Source organism: Anabrus simplex, chromosome 8 (assembly GCF_040414725.1).
Source record: "Anabrus simplex isolate iqAnaSimp1 chromosome 8, ASM4041472v1, whole genome shotgun sequence".
NCBI lineage: Eukaryota > Metazoa > Arthropoda > Insecta > Orthoptera > Tettigoniidae > Anabrus > Anabrus simplex.
In genome coordinates, this window is record NC_090272.1 from 68,064,758 (window position 1) to 68,081,192 (window position 16,435).

The window sequence follows — 16,435 nt, forward strand, 5'->3', positions numbered from 1 at the left end:
GCGTCGGGACAAAATAGTAATAATTTGGAACGAAAAACTGAAAGAACACAAACTATCACCAATGACGCTGGGAAGAAAGAACAGATGTGTTGAAATAAACCGTCTAGCATTTGCAGATGAATTAGCCACACTTTCAGAAACACAAAAACAAAACGGAAGAGGTGATTGATATTTTTTGGACATTTGTACAGACTGGATGACAACAGGATAACCAAACAGATCTTCAAATATCTTTGGAACAAGAATTCAACAACAACCTGGATTAATAAAGTCAAGAAAGAATGTAGGAGAAGAAGCAAAAGAGAGAGATTTTTAGAAAGAAATTGTTAAAAATGGAAGGATTTCAAGGTCGGAAGGGAAAGGAAACAGGCTCAAAATGGTCCGAGGAAAGGAAAGGAAGGGCATAGTGAGCAGATGAAGGATTATTGGAGGAAGAACAAAGAACATCATAGGATGAAGCATTAAATTCGGCACGTGGTTCCAAGAAGACTATGGGAAAAATAAATAATAATAATAATAATAATAATAATAATAATAATAATAATAATAATAATAATAATAATAATCGTAATAATAATTCTCTATTTCTTTCCTTCTTACTTTCTTAATCGGTTTACCCTCCAGAGTTAGTTTTTCCATCTGATTCAGAGAGGAATTCCACATCTACCGCCTCAAAGGCAGTGTCCTGGAGTCGAGACTGTGGATACAACTGGAGAGGAGGACCAGTACCTTGCCCAGGCGGCCTCACCTGCTATGCTGAACAGAGCCATCCCTGTCTCACCAACAAATATCTCCTCAATATTTTGGCGTAGGCTATGTGGACTTACAGTGTACCAGGAAGATGAAAAGTGGGGAGATTAAGGAATTCCGGACAATGAAATGAAATGAAATGAAATGAAATGGCGTATGGCTTTTAGTGCCGGGAGTGTCCGAGGATATGTTCGGCTCGCCAAGTGCAGGTCTTTCGATTTTAATCCCGTAGGCGACCTGCGCGTCGTGATGAGGATGAAATGATGATGAAGACGACACATACACCCAGCCCCCGTGCCAGAGAAATTAACCAATGATGATTAAAATTCCCGACCCTGCCGTGAATCGAACCCGGGACCCCTGTGACCAAAGGCCAGCACGCTAACCATTTAGCCATGGAGCCGGACTCCGGACAATGAACCCTACCAGCATGAATTTTTCTCAGTGTTTGCCACCGCTACATTACCAACTACCCCAGCATCACAACTCCTGTATGACACGAGTGAGGTGTGTGCATGTAAGCTTGCGTTAAAGAGGTGAGTATTTCGAACGCTATTGTCGGCAACCCTGAAGATAGTTTTCCTTGATTTTCCATTTTCCATTTTCACACGAGGCGAATACTGCCGCTGTGCTTCATATTAATGCAACGGTCGCTAACTTCTCAGTCCAAAAACTTTCAAATGCCAGTACCATCGAAAACGTTAAATTGCTAATGTGAAGTTACGGAAAACCCCTTAGTTTTGAAAGACTAGCTGTGTACCGTGGATCTTTAAGTCCCCGCCTTCTATGCTCAGTATTGTGTGTTCGATCCCTGGAGTAACGGTTGGCATTTAAGTGTATGAAAAGAAGGGGAAAAGAAGGGGAAAATCCGTGTAATATGTTTACTACCACTTTGAAAATTTCACTTCCTGAATTATCTGCATGTCAAGTCTTCGTCCGAAAAGTTGGTAGGATCCTCAAATAAAGGCTTTTTTTGTTGTTATAAGGTAACCTCAAAAGCCGAAGGAGCGTACAAGGCACACAGCCAGAAAGTACTGATGCAGTACGACTAACTCCATGAACAATGTCTGTCATGAAATCAAGACGCACTAGTAGTGTTCTGAATGACATTATTCAGCACCATCGATACCTCAGAAGCTTCCTTACTGTCACTGAGACGAGAATTCAGTGATAACTATATTTTGATCTGCTTTATGCTAGGGGATAGAGCCGTGGGCACCCCTTCTCTCCTCGATTAGTCAGTCGGACTGCAGAGCTGTCGGACCACGGACCAGCCGTGGCCATCCCTCCTCTCCTCGGTTGGTCAGTCGGAGTGCAGAGCTGTCGGACCACGGACTAGTCGTGGCCACCCTTCCTCCCCTCGGTTGGTCAGTCGGAGTGCAGAGCTGTCGGACCACGGACCAGCCGTGGCCACCCCTCCCCTCCTCGGTTGGTCAGTCGGAGTGCAGAGCTGTCGGACCACGGAGCAGCCGCGGCCACCAACCCTCTCCTCGATTGGTCAGTCGGAGCGCAGGCTGTCAGACTACGGACCAGCCGCGGCCACCAATCCTCTCCTCGATTGGTCAGCCGGAGTGCAGAGCTGTCAGACCACGGACCAGCCGTGGCCGCTTGTAGCCCGAAGCCTACTCCAAAAGCAGACTTGAGGAGAAAAGTAGTTGACTAGAAAGAAAGAAGGCTGATTAAGAACTTGTAAGTTACAGAAAGCAGGAGTGCGGATAGATAATGAGACGACGCAAGACAGCAAGATTGGGAGAGATGGTATTAGACAAAGTTGCTGTCTCTTTCCAACTCTATTCAGTATAGGATCGTACGTGTAAGGGAAGAGGCGTATCAGTATTGGTGGAAGAGTTGAATGCAACAGATTTGCTCAAGTAATGGCGTTTTGAGCAGAAAACCAAAGGATATTGGATGTAATGTTAAGTTTTTTGCTACTTGTTTAACGCCGCAATAATATATCGAAGGATTTCGGCGACAGAAAGATAGGAAAGGGCTAGGATTGGGAAGTTAGTGGCCGTAGCCTTAATTAAGGTACAGCCCCAGCATTTGTCTGGTGGGTGTGAAAATGGTAAACCACGAAAAATTATCTTCCGGGCAGCTGACGGTGTGATTCGAACCCACTATCTCCCGAATGCAAGCTCACAGCCACACGGCTCTAACCGCACGGCCAACTCGCTCAGTGTAACGTTGAGTGACCTGGTGAGGAATATGGAATGAAAATAGAGGGAAAACAAAATGGATGATTATAGGTTTGAAGAACAGGGGAGTGAAGTACATAATAGGACATGAGGAAATAGAACAGATATCGGCCTTCAGGTATCTGGGAAGGTAGATAAGGGAGGACATGCAATGCGGACAAGAAATCAAAGTCAGGATAGCAATGGCTGGAGAAGCATATTAGGAAGAAGAGACTAATCTGTAGTAGTCTGAATAAAGGACTGACCATGCGCTTGGTACGGAGTGTTGTTATGTATGGGGCAGCAACCTGGAAGATGAGGAAAGAGGATGAGAAGAAGACTTGAAACATCTGAATGTGGACGTGGCGAAAAATGGAAAGGATCGGTTGGACCGATGGAGAGGAATGAAAAAGTATTAAATGTAATTGGAGAGGAAAGAGGCATGCAATGGATCGTGACGAATAGAAGAATAATAGAATATAATAGGATAGAATAGAAGAATAGAAACGGAACTGGGTCTAGGACATCATTTAAGAAGAGAATGCGTGCTAGTGGAGGTAATCGAAGTAATGGTACCAGGAAAGATAGTCAGAGGTTGATTGTACTAGATGCCAGACGATATAATCAGAACAGAAGGAGGCTATGAAAGAGCGAAGATGAAGGCGGAAAATATAGAAGAATGGAGGGCGATCAAATCGAAACCCACCGTTTGGCAGAACACTAAATTATCATGATTGTCATGATGATGATGATGATGTGTTGATGTACATAAAAGGCCTGGCGAGGCCTGACGTAGAGCTACTACTGTACTATGAATGTTACATTAGACTCTATATCGCAATACTCCATATTCATGAGCCCAGTGCGCGAAATGTAATTAGACAGTACTTTATACGAGTTGTGTCATTTACTAGATTAAACTCTGCGTATACAAAATACGAAAAGGGTAAACGAGGATACAAAAGTCTGAGTGAAAATAGACGATCCGTGAACTGACTGGGAAATTATCCACCGATGTTCTGAACTGAGAACTCATTAAATATTTAAACAACATGGATATTATGTACTCTACAGTGTCACTCTATAGTCGTTAGCAGAAGAACTAAAAATAATAAAAGACGTAAAGATAGCACCTTAGCCTTGTAACTGCGCTTAAAGGAACCAAATAATATTAACATTATTTCGAGAAAATCTGAGAAAACGTTTGCACACTCCTGGAACGTAATGACGTGCGGTATGAATCAGAAATAGATGCCCAAACCGCTAGTCTTGAAATTAATCGCAAGAGGACCAAATACATTTCACATTAACAGAACATCCGCGAAGGTTTTGCAGGAAAGGCAGCAGGTATGTGATGGAGAAAGTGTGGTTAACTCCAGTTTCACAAAAGACGGAGTTGTCCCACTATTAAAATAACGCCTTCATAGTCCTGGCATGTGTGTACATACACTTCGTCCTACGCTAGCTCTCATCTCACATATCTTGTGTAATGTCAAGATGTTGGTGTCACGTTCGGTGGCCACAGCCCTTAGTCTCAAGTGAGGTATCGCACTCTGCATCAGGAGAGCCGAGATCGCATCTCGGTGATAAAACTGGGTGGAACCTTTTAATTTATGGCCAAGTCTGTTATGGTCTACTAATTATATTGAAGTTAACACCTAACATTACAGTTTTATAGCGCGGTCATTTTTACGGACTGTCATGGCCTGTAACAAGTATTACAACTCCTCTGTTGCTTCAACAATGAGTGAAACCACCACCGCCACCACCGGCTGAATGGGCAGCGTCGAGGACTCCAGGTAGTTGGTTGCGTGGTTTGGGAGATAGTGGGTTGGAACCCCACTGTCGGCAACTCTGAAGATGGTTTTCCGTGGTTACCCATTTTCACACCAGGCAAATGCTGGGGCTGAATTATGGCCACGGTTACCTCCTTCTCCTTTCTAACCCTTTAATAACCCATCATCACAAAAAATGCCTCTGGTTTGGCAGGTCCCGGGTTCGGATCGAGTTAATTCCCTTGTCTTGGAAACTGGGTGTTTGTCTTTGTCTCAATACACACTTTGTGTGCACACAACACATCACAGTACCAACCACCATAGCGGCTCGATATAGTGCACACATCTCTCCACATAGTTATGTAGGCGTCAGAAGGGGAATCTGGACGAAAATAGGACCAATTTAACATGTGCGGCACAGTTCGCACCCGCGTTTCCAGCCACTAGTTTTGGGCAGACCGGAATAGTCAGTTGTTCCGGAACATTAGGAGCTTGAGGTGGAGTGTTTCGGTACAGTGTGCCGGCACACGGCACACGGGACTGTGACTGCGCAGTAGAGAGAACTTCGTGAGACAACATGACATGGTCCGCTTCAGCAGGAATGCGCTACTGTACCGGACGTGCTGTGTATAGTTACGACCAGCGTAAAGCTGTACGGAACGTGAAGGAATAGTCGGAACACTGAAATTTTTTCGGTCAATATGAAATACATATAACACGGTTACAAGGGCAGTACAGGTGCTTAAAAGTAACTAATCCAAGGATATTTTCACCAGTAATTGTGAGGAATTAGGACCAGGATAAAACTTCAAGGCACGTGAAACAACAGTCGGAACTCTGAAATAGGCACCCAGAAAATCATGTCTAAATGTTGTTTTTAGGATAAGAATGTTTTCATTCATTCTGAAATACACCTGTCACAATTACACTGCCAGTAGTTGTGTTTACAAATGTAACAACGTTATTTTCACCGATTAAAAATATATTCGCACAGTTGAATAAACATTCGTCAGTACTCTATTTACGTACACAATATACAAGCGGAACAAAAAGTTGAAAAATAACCCATAGAATCAAATCACTAAGATAAAATTTAAACACTATATACAAGCGGAACAGGAGATTAAAAATAAAACTAGGCCTATACAAGCATAACACGAAAATAAAAATTATGGGATGTTTAAGATTCAAATGTCTCGTCATTGTGCCAGTTGAAAATCCCCTTGCAGGCAAAATAGAAAAACATAAATTGCATTTCACTCTGTCCGGTTTTATTGTAGTAAGAAAGTCGTAAACAGGACTCCGTTGCGGCATTATTCAAAGTTTACCGTCTTTCGTACAGTACATATTACGAGGCTTCAATGAAAACACTCTTACAAAACAGACTGCATTAAGTTATCCGCATGTACGGAAAGCCAGTTGCCGGTGCAACGGAACTCACAGAACAAAGAGGATACGACGGAACATGGAACACTCCAGCACATGGCGGCACACTGCCGGTATCGACAGTCAGCTAGTGAGCGAAGGGCACTGCATAGTGGCGCTTCTGACGGGATAGCGAGTCACTGTCTCGGTGTCGCTTGAGAATGTTTCGGAACAACTGACGCTCCGTGTTCCGGAACAGAGGAACATAACTGTGCACCGGCACAGTGTGCCGAAACAGGGACATAGTACCCAAGTCTAGTTTCCACCAGTATGTAGGAAAATGGTGGAAGACGAAGAAGTTCAGGGTGACCCAAACGCTGCGCAGTGTGCAATCTCACACAGCTCCATAATTACAAATATGTATGTATGTATGTATGTATGTATGTATGTATGTATGTATGTATGTATGTATGTATGTATGTATGTATGTATGTATGTATGTATGTATGTATGTATGTTCAGTCTTCAGACCTAAGGCTGGTTGGATCCTCAACAGCTCTGTCATCAGCTGTCATAGATTACCTAGGCATCACTGAAGAGGCGTACTAGGGAAATGAGGAGCGAGGTACTTTCCCGTTGCTTTCCTCGCCGAGCCAGAAGTTGCTATTACATGCCAGTCTGCCAAGCTCACTGAAATGCATGCACCAACCGACCCTACGAGCAACATTTTCACACCATTCATAGCAGGGACCGGCTGCAGAAGGAATGGCATTACTAGCATCGCTCATACCTCAGTCAATTTCACATTGTCAAATCCAAGGATAAGACAGAGTCAGATCAATGAAAGTAACAAAATTGCTCTAGCCCATACCAGAAGACATAGTGCACTGTAAACACTAGGCCCTGCCAGCAAAATCCTAATTACAAATAGTAATATGAATGTATTTGGTTTGAGCGAAAGCAGGCTGACGGACAATATCAGTTCTGTGCTAGTAAAAAAATAGATGGCTATATTTACGCAGGTATTACCGCGCAGGTAAACGACATAAAGAGCAAATTACTCTGTAAATCAGCCCTGTCCATCGCGGCGCCTGCGGGTGTCATGTCACCCGCGATGCCCTTGAATGGCTCTCTTCGCAATTAATTTCCAAATTAAATTTTAATTAATATTTGAAAGCAATCCTTTTGTATTTGAATAAAGAAACTTTTCGTCTTAAAAGCACCGTCCTCAACCTCAGACAATTTCTTATATTCTTTCCTCAAAATATAAAGTGCTCTGAGCTCATAAAGGCATTAATCTGATCTAGGCCTAACTGACTAGGGCTCGCAGTTGGTGAAGGGATGATTAGTAGAGATGAGAATTATATACACTAAAAACAGTTAAAATAGGCAGGGATATAGGCTCTTAAATTAACCTAAATAGGCACTAACATGTAAAATAGGCAACAAAATAGGCATGAAAAATACTTATAATTTAATAACACACTCAATTACTATAAAAGTAATTTACAACAAGCAACTTTTCAATGTTTTCCGGTAACAATCTTGTTCTCCTGTCGGGCAAAATGTTTTGTACTGAGAGAGAGATCTCTCAACATCACAGGCAGTGATTGGACAAAACTTCAATGAAGCCACTTCATCTGGTTTTACTTCAACTGCTTCATCTACCTCAAGTCGTAGCATCCTGGCTACTATTACCGTCGCTTTCCATTATGGATTCTGCTGCAGGACTCTTATGGAACTTTGTGCTGACAGCGACAACCTTCCCAGAGGTTCGGTCAAAACTTCTCCTGACTTCTTCCACAAACCCTAAATGACTCCACCAGGGGAAAGCCACACTTCTCCAACTTGGTGATTGCTCCCAGCAGCTTGTTGAAGAAGATGCTCCAGTTTTTGCAGGAGGATATTAGCTTCCACCATTGCAGTGCACAGGTCTATAGACAATTGTTGTTGGTCGCTGTTTACAGTGGACTGATAGAAAAGCTGCGATCTCAACGCTTTCTGTACACGTATCAAATGCATCGCAATATTTCTATGTTGATCTATATGGTATCTTTTCACATTTGATCTGAAAAATAATAAAATTGACTTAACTTATAATGTTCCTGTATCATAAATTTCTACAACTGGGCTAACTGGGAACAATGCTTAGTATAATCATGCATTTCTTTCGGGAAAAGACTATTAGGGGTGATGCTTCTAGAAGTACAAAATTTTAAGGTAGGAACAAAAGAATTCGTAATTTACATGGAAATATGTCCTCAAAAATGTTCAGTTATAATTTGGCAGTTTCCTGTCGAGTTCACCGGGTGAAAAAATAATAAAAATGACGTGAAACGATACCCGAGTAGCGTAGAGGAGAGAGAGCAAATGGTTGCGCGGTTTGAGTCACGTAGCTATCAGCATGCATTCGGGAGATAGTGCGTTCGAACCCCACTGTTGGCAGCCCTGAAGACGATCTTTCGTGGTTTCACATTTTCGTACTAGCAAAAGTCGGATCTGTACCTTAATTAAGGCCACGGTCACTTCCTTTCCACTCCTAGTCCTTTCCCTTTCCATCCCCACCATAATATCTATCTGTGGCGGTGCGACGTAAAGCAAATTTAAACAAAAAATTAAAAAATAAAATCTTAATAGTGCTTATACGTACAGTCAATTGCGTGCAAACGGGCAAACGACCGTCAGCCCTGTCGTAACCCCCTTCCGTACTTTCTGAAAGTGATAATAATAATAATTTCGTGTGGCTATTTCTAGCCGAGTGCAGCCCTTGTAAGGCAGACCCTCCGATGAGGGTGGGCGGCATCTGCCATATGTAGGTAACTGCGTGTTATTGTGGTGGAGGATAGTGTCATGTGTGCTGTGTGAGTTGCAGGGATGTTGGGGACAGCACAAACGCCCAGCCCCCGGGCCATTGGAATTAACCAATTAAGGATAAAATCCCCGACCCGGCCGGGAATCGAACCCGGGTCCCTCTGAACCGAAGGCCAGTACGCTGACGATTTAGCCATGGAGCCGGACTCTGAAAGTGATGAGTGAGTCAGACCAGTGACCTCCCAGCCTGCCTGGGGATTCTGGTATAGTCTACTGCAGGGCCTCTCAGGGTGCATGCGCTTGGTGCATGCGCTTGGTGCATGCGCTGTGCACGGTGCAAAATACGACTTCGCTTGGTTGACCAGAGTGCAGACCCCCCCCCCCCCTCCTCGATTTGGAGAAATAGCGCGGTCTCTCTCTTTCCCCGCGCCTGTCTCGCTCGCTCCCCTGTCTCCCTCTTTCACACTTGCTGCGTAGCGCTCCAAATCCGAGCCGAATTGAGCCGAGTTGAGACGAGCTTAGCCGAGTAGCCCAGAGACGAAGCGTTGGTCCGAGCCGTGCCGAGCAGGAGCGATGCACAGTGCACGGAGCTCTTGCGCCTCGATTTGCACGCGTGAGATTTTGGTCGTTTGAGAGGCCCTGGTCTACTGGCATGTATTTATGTTTATATTAATTTTCATAAAGCAGCAGGAATAGATGAAATTAGACCTGAAATGGTGACGTATAGTGGAAAGGCAAGGATGAAATGGCTTCATAGAGTAGTAAAATTAGCATGGAGTGTTGGTAAGGTACCTTCAGATTGGACAGAAGCAGTAATTGCACCTATCTATAAGCAAGGGAACAGGAAGGATTGCAACAACTATCGAGGTATCTCATTGATTAGTATACCAGGCAAAGTATTCACTGGCATCTTGGAAGGGAGGGTGCGATCAGTCGTTGAGAGGAAGTTGGATGAAACCCAGTGTGGTTTCAGACCACAGAGAGGCTGTCAGGATCAGATTTTCAGTATGCGCCAGGTAACTGAAAAATGCTACGAGAGGAATAGGCAGTTGTGTTTATGTTTCGTAGATCTAGAGAAAGCATACGACAGGGTACCGAGGGAGAAGATGTTCGCTATACTGGGGGACTATGGAATTAAAGGTAGATTATTAAAATCAATCAAAGGTATTTATGTTGACAATTGGGCTTCAGTGAGAATTGATGGTAGAATGAGTTCTTGGTTCAGGGTACTAACAGGGGTTAGACAAGGCTGTAATCTTTCACCTTTGCTGTTCGTAGTTTACATGGATCATCCGCTGAAAGGTATAAAATGGCAGGGAGGGATTCAGTTAGGTGGTAATGTAGTAAGCAGTCTGGCCTATGCTGACGACTTGGTCTTAATGGCAGATTGTGCCGAAAGCCTGCAGTGTAATATCTTGGAACTTGAAAATAGGTGCAATGAGTATGGTATGAAAATTAGCCTCTCGAAGACTAAATTGATGTCAGTAGGTAAGAAATTCAATGGAATTGAATGTCAGATTGGTGATACAAAGCTAGAACAGGTCGATAATTTCAAGTATTTAGGTTGTGTATTCTCCCAGGATGGTAATATAGTAAGTGAGATTGAATCAAGTTGTCGTAAAGCTAATGCAGTGAGCTCGCAGTTGCGATCAACAGTATTCTGTAAGAAGGAAGTCAGCTCCCAGACGAAACTATCATTACATCGGTCTGTTTTCAGACCAACTTTGCTTTACGGGAGCGAAAGCTGGGTGGACTCAGGATATCTTGTTCATAAGTTAGAAGTAACAGACATGAAAGTAGCAAGAATGATTGCTGGTACAAACAGGTGGGAACAATGGCAGGATGGTACTCGGAATGAGTAGATAAAGGCTAATTTAGGAATGAACTCGATGGATGAAGCTGCACGCATAAACCGGCTTCGGTGGTGGGGTCATGTGAGACGAATGGAGGGGGATAGGTTACCTAGGAGAATAATGGACTCTGTTATGGAGGGTAAGAGAAGTAGAGGGAGGCCAAGATGACGAAGGTTAGACTCAGTTTCTAACGATTTAAAGGTAAGAGGTATAGAACTAAATGAGGCCACAACACTAGTTGAAAATCGAGGATTGTGGCGACGTTTAGTAAATTCACAGAGGCTTGCAGACTGAACGCTTAAAGGCATAACAGTCTATAATGATAATGTATGTATGTATAAATTAAATGACCTTTTAGGGAATAAAGGGATGCATGGGCCTTAGTAACTTAAGTTACATATTCATTACAGGCTGGTGACCCCATGGTTTGAAAAAGTCTTATTTATGGTACCTTATTAAAGAAGACGATTACTTGGACAGTGCAGGGACATGCAATGAGGTATTAAATCGGGAGATAGTGGGTTAAACCCCACTGCCTGCAGCCATGAAGAGGGTATTCTGTGGTTTCCCATTTTACTTGGTAGATAGAGTGTTAAGTAGTTCACTGTGCTGAGTGAATGGCCGTGCGGAGTAAAAATCTAACTTCCACTGCAGTCTCAGTCTCGGTGAGAGTACAGTATGGTAGTTGCTAAGGTACGGGCGTTGATGAGTAATGACAGTCCGACCACGAATAGCGCGTCCGGAGAGTGACTGCTCAGGAGGCTAGTTGAGCTGCAATAGTACTTGCTGGACCAATGAGGAAAGCAATGGCAAACTACCTCGCTCTTCGTCTTGCCAGTACGCTGATCATTCGTCCAAAGAGCTGGACGTCAGTGAGTAATACAGCATTCCTATCCAAAATCTTGGAAAAACACCGAATGAGTCACATACCGACACCTACAGTAATCCTACTGTAATAGAAAGTAATGTGAGTGTAGAATGGACTCTGTATACCTTCAAAAATCGAATTGCTTCTACTGGATTTGAAACAGCTATGTTGGGAAGTAGAAGAATACACTCTACCACACATCCATAGTGAAAGCAAAATTGCGTACCCCTGGTGGGACTCGAACCCACAATCCCCGGTTTAGGAGACCGATGCCTTATCCATTAGGCCACAGGGGCTGTTGGCAATAGCAGCACGAGATAAATCTTGTGATACGCTACTGATCTCAGCTTGTTCAGTGTGTGTGTCCTGGGAACAGACTGTCAACAACAAGCCAACTACAATACGTAAACCGCCAGCAGTTCCCACGGCTGTGCCTGTGTTGATATCAGACATTTACAATAGATTATTGGTTTTGTGTACTGTTCCTAACAGTTGTTTGAAGTTGTTGCTTTCTTAAAGGCTCCTAACATCTAGGTCATCGGCCGTTGCGAACAGTTGAGCTCGGATTTTCTAACCCCTACTCGACACGTTCGATCCTGGCTTACAGTTAGTGCGGTGCTGTACGCCAACATCACATCGGTAGGTTTATTAACACGTAAGGAAACTCCTGTGGGCCAAAATTTCGGCACCTCGGCATTTACGAAAATCCATGAGCGTTGGTGTTATTTGAGGATCCAACGAGCCTCAGGGCTGATGAACAACAGATGAACAACATCAATACATGTACAATAATTTAGGCTATCTGCACAGCTCCGAAGAACAGCGTGTAACACATGTATAAGATAATAAGGTGTAGTGGTTAGTGTGATTAGCTACCACCCCCGGAGGCCCGGGTTCGATTCCCGGCTCTGCCACGAAATTTAAAAAGTGGTACGAGGGAACGGGGTCCACTGAGCCTCGGGAGCTCAACTGTTTAGAGGTTGGTTCGATTCCCACTTCAGCCATCCTAGAAGTTATTTTCCGTGGTTTCCCACTTCTCCTCCAGGCAAATGCCGGGATGGTACCTAACTTAAGACCACGGCCGCTTCCTTCCTACTTGCCTATCCTTTCCAATCTTCCCATCCCTCACCAAGGCCCCTGTTCAGCATTGCAGGTGAGGCCGCCTGGGCGAGGTACTGGTCGTCCTCCTCAGTTTTATCCCCCGACCCAGAGTTTGAAGCTCCAGGAGGTAGAGGTGGGATCCCTCGCTGAGTCCGAGGGAAAAACCAACCCTGGTGGGTAAATTGATTAAGAAAGAAAGAAAGAAGTAATACAACCTACCGTTTTCCCATTTTTCACTTCCAGACAAATGCCGGAGCCGTTGCCATTCATATGTCAAAGCCGATTCCTTCTAGCTCCTTACGCAATTTCATTTATCATCATTCATGTTCAACTGAGTTTGGGTTCAGGAAGGGCATCTGCCATAAAAGAAATGAAAATCTACAGCCTGTTTCCAGTCATTGACCGAATCAGGAATGGAATGAACGAAGCCCCCATGTAGCGGCGAGGATAGGAATTGTGCCTGCTGCCGAAGCCTGTCGCATTCCTCCGAGCATCTGCCCGTAAAACATGCCATAAATTAATCTCACTGGAAGTCAACTGAGTAGAGGGGGGGGGGGGGCGCTCGATTCCCACCTCAGTCATCCTCGAAGTGGTTTTCCGTGGTTTCCCCCAGGCAAATGCCGGAATTGTACCCAACTTAAGGTTAAGGCCGCTTCTTTCCGTCTTCCTTGTTCATCCCTTCCAATCTTCCCATCGCCCACCACAAGGCCCCTGTTCGACAGAGGAGGAGAGGTCTCCTGGGCGAGGTACTGGTCCTGCTCCCCGGTTTTGTCCCCAACCGACCCAAAGTCTCACGTTCCAGGACACTGCACTTGAGGTGGTAGAGTTGGGATCTCCCGCCGAGGCCGAGGAAAAACTAACGCTGGAGGGTAAACAGATTAAGAAAGAAAGAAAAGAAAAGAAGATGCAAATAAATGCTAGAATTGTTATATGATTTTTAAGGTTTTGTTTGAGATAATTGAATTATGATTTATTTAGTCCGTTTACCCTGCATGGTTGATTTTTCCCTTGGAATCAGCAAGGAACCCCGCCTCTACCGCCTCAAGGGCAGTGTCCTGGAGCGTGGGATAATTCGTCAGGGATAGAATTGGGAAGGGGGACCACTGCCTCGCCCAGGGGGCCTCACCTGCTGTGCTGAACAGGGGCCCTGTGGGGGATGGAAAAATTGGAAGGAATAGTGAAGGAAGAAGGTAGGAAGTGGCCGTGGTCCCCGGCATTTGCCTGGAGGAGAACTGGGAAACCACGGAAAACCACTTCGAGTATGGCTGAGGTGGGAATCGAAACTCCTGTACTCATCTCACCTTACGAGGCAGAGTGGACCCCGTTCTAGTCCTCGTACCACTTTTCAAATTTCCTGGCAGAGCCTGGAATCGAACCCGGACCTGTGGGGGTGGTAGCTAATCACACTAACCATTTCACCACAGAGCCACAGGGGCGGATAATAATAATAATAATAATAATAATAATAATACCCGTGTGGGGATTTACCGGTTACCTCCATCGGGCGCGTCCCATTGGAATTGGGGAAGCTCGCTGGCTCTGCCGCCAGCAGAGTCAGAGGGTAGTAGGGAAATAAAATACCACCGTGAAAAAAAAACTGGTCCCTTGCCAGGGTTACGGCGAAGACTGGTAAATGACCAGAAGCCAGAAAACATCTTGAGGCAACCTCTAGGGCTAACAACCCTAGTTGTAAAAGGATGGGTACCCGTCCAAAGCAAAGTCAAGTCAAAAAGCATGATGGCACAACATTTCAAGAAACATACCCCAGGGGGTAAATCTTCGGATAAATCCCTCGTCGTGAATGCCACGGCGCACAAGTCTTGTTCGGATTCTGGGGGAGACACGACATCATGCAAGAGACGAGTCGGAGCGTCTCGGTGTACCCCGAAGAGTCAAAAACTCAGGCCAAAATCTAAAACCTTTCTAGCAACTTTCAACATAAATTCACTTACACAAACTGGCAAGCTGAAAACCCTCACCAAAGCTCTTCACGAAAATCAGATATCCATAATGGTCCTACAGGAAACAAGGTACGCAGATGAAGAGATTTTTGAATCCGAAGGCTACCGATTTTTCAAGAGCAAAGCGCAAAGAGGAATCCTCAATGGAGCTGTGATGCTTGGAACCGCGTTTGCTGTTAGAACCAAGATCCTTAAATCGGTTGCAAATTTCGAACCTGTGAATGACAGATTGTCTATACTCACAATTAAATGCGCGAACAAAACCTACGCCCTATTTAACGCACATGCTCCTACAAACGATAAGAACAAGTCTGATCCAGACGAAGTTGATAATTTCTGGGACCTACTGGATGAAAAATTAAACAAAATCCCCAAACACCATGTCAAGCTTCTTTTGGGTGACTTCAATGCCCAACTAGGTCGTGAACAGAAGTACAAGAAAGTTATAGGAAATTACCCTGCTCACAAAAGAACCAATCCCAACGGCAAAAGACTGGTGTCCATTTGCGTAAATCACAACCTGCGGGTCATGTCGACGCACTTTCGCCATCTACCCAGAAAGCAAATGACTTGGCGTTCTCCTGTCCAAGCTCTCGGAGAGTTCCAAATTGATCATGTTGCAATCTCCAGGATAAACAGCCCTGAGATTATGAATGTGAAGGTAAAGAAAGGCATCAATATGGCCTCAGATCATGATACGTCTCTTATCAAATTCAAACCAATTCCCGCAAACACAAGGAAGACAACCAAACAGATCACACGCTTCGACAATGCTAAACTTCGGCAAAGGGTCGAGGAGTTCCAGGAGAAGGCTAGACCAAATGACTGTGACTTTAACAACGCCAAAAGTCTCCTTGTTGAGGCCGCCAAAGACGTTGCAGAAATCAAGAGAAGCAAAAAGCATGCCTGGTGGAATGGTACCTGCGAATCAGTCCTCCAAGAAAGACTCAATGCGTGGAAACAGTACTACTCTACGAAATCAGAAAATGATTGGGAAACCTACAAAACCCAACGTGCCCAAGCAGCTAGGGTGTTCAGAACTGAGAAACGTAAATACGAAAAATCTCTCGTTGAAAAGATAGAACAAAACTTTAGGAAGAATGAAAGCAGAGAGTACTACAGAGCCTTCAAACGCAAACTCACTGGCTATAAACCACCATCTCTATGCTTTGAGCGAAAGGACGGCACACTGGCGACGTCAAATGAAGAAAATTGCAGCATTCTGGCAGATTACTTCAAGAATTTACTTAATTGCTCTAAACCGCAAAGCGCCATTGAGACCAAGAAACCCTTACTCAGGTACCCAGATTCCAGACCGCCCGACAGAGATGAAAACAAGCGCCACATTGCCCGTCTCAAAAATAACAAAGCGCCCGGTGAAGACTCAGTAGTAGCAGAACTATGGAAATATGCCCCAGAGGAAACACTTGATATCTTGCAAAAGCAAATAGAAGAAATTTGGAACAAGGAGACTCCACCCGAAGATTGGAAAATAGCTTTGATCCATCCACTACACAAAAAGGCAGCATGAAGAACATCAACAACTACAGAGGAATATCTTTGCTACCCGTGACTTACAAAATTCTATCAATTGCCATCCTGGAGCGTTTGGAAGCACAAGTCGAACATCAAATAGGTGAATACCAAGGAGGGTTCAGAAAAGGTCGCTCAACAGCTGAACAGATCCAAAATCTCAAAACGATCATCAGATATTGTACACTAAGGTACAAGCAGTATGTGTCTGTCTTTGTGGACTTTAAGAAAGCGTATGACTCCA

At 44.5% G+C, this 16,435-nt stretch overlaps 1 non-coding gene across 1 annotated transcript; it reads right to left on the reverse strand.

Annotated features, from left to right (window-relative positions):
* Window positions 1-11,819: 11,819 nt before the first annotated feature.
* Window positions 11,820-11,892, reverse strand: TRNAR-CCU (transfer RNA arginine (anticodon CCU)). The gene has a single exon. It is a non-coding gene; the product is annotated as a tRNA-Arg (tRNA).
* Between the last annotated feature and the right edge of the window lie 4,543 nt (window positions 11,893-16,435).